The sequence below is a fragment of the Pteropus medius genome, unplaced genomic scaffold, assembly GCF_902729225.1.
Source record: "Pteropus medius unplaced genomic scaffold, Ma_sr-lr_union100, whole genome shotgun sequence".
NCBI classification, from domain to species: Eukaryota; Metazoa; Chordata; class Mammalia; order Chiroptera; family Pteropodidae; genus Pteropus; species Pteropus medius.
In genome coordinates, this window is record NW_024354500.1 from 9,811,241 (window position 1) to 9,812,513 (window position 1,273).

General features: G+C 36.4%; 1 pseudogene; it reads left to right on the forward strand.

Moving 5' to 3' along the window:
• Positions 1-402: 402 nt before the first annotated feature.
• On the forward strand, positions 403-521 carry LOC120595087 (uncharacterized; annotated as a pseudogene).
• Positions 522-1,273: the final 752 nt, after the last annotated feature.

Sequence of the window (1,273 nt, forward strand, 5' to 3'; positions counted from 1 at the left end):
TTTAGTAGGTCTGGGGTAGGTCTGTGAAGTTTTCACTTTTAACAAGTTCCTGCATAAGCCTGCTAGCCCACAGAACACACTTTGATAGCAAGGATTTAGAACAACAAATAGTATGCTCTGTTCATCAATTAGTAGTTCACACTGGATTATTGAGTTAATTGCCTAAAATAACAAAGAGACACTCAAGCACATTCACAAAAAAAAAAAAAGACAAAAATGTGAAGAGATTTGAACTCCTATCCTGTTATGCACAGTTGAAGGAACTAGAGCTATTTAGCTAACTGAAGGCAGAACATTAAAGAAATGATAGCCAGTTTTATAAAGTTGAAGAACTATTATATAGAACCGAGATTAAATTTGTTCATTCCTCCCCCAGAGATAGAATTAAAAGCAATGGATAGCATCTACAGCCATGCCACCCTGAACGTGCCTGATCTTGTCTGATCTTGGAAGCTAAGCAGGGTCAGGCCAGCTTAGTACTTGGATGGGAGACCACTTAGGAATACCAGGTGCTGTAGACATTTAAAAAAAAAAATTAATAAATAAATAAAAGCAATGGATAGCAAAAGGAACTTGGGATCAATGTACAGGAGAATATAATAGCCAGAGCTCACCAAAGACTGAATAGACTGCCTTAGGAGGAAATGAGCATCCATAACAGGAGGTGTATAAGCTCAGATTTGCTGAGGCTTCCTCAGAAAGGAATCAAGCATAAGAAAGAAGACAGATCATTCCAGATGGCATTTAACATACCTTCCAAAACTGGGTCTTTGATCGTCTGCATGTGTTTTCAACCCAGTGCCTGTAGCTTTTAACTAATGACAGGTAGCCAAGTCTGAGATAAATAATGGCTACAAGCCAGGGATCTCTTTTCCTTACTGTTTACATTCCTTCATGAAATTATAAAATTCGGTTTACCTGAATATTAATGCAGATTTACCCTCTTCTCTTTCAATCTATATTTTTCTATTTTGAACATGTACTCCTCTTTCTTTGGATTCAACTGTAAAATTTGTCGTGCTAGTGTATCTCTTTTGATGCAAACAACTAGAGTTGGTATCTTGATTAGTCTAAGCATCTTCCCTTAGTCAAATCCCATTTTGCCTCTCCCATTTGTTGATGCTAATTAAGCATTCAATTTATAGGAATGATTTCCTCCAAGCAGCTAATCATTTTAAAGGATCACTCTAATTCATTTTTCTTGTCTATGTTTACGTCTCAGAGATGCCCCGTAATTCTATATATTCAAACTTCTTAAGAAATAACAGTATCT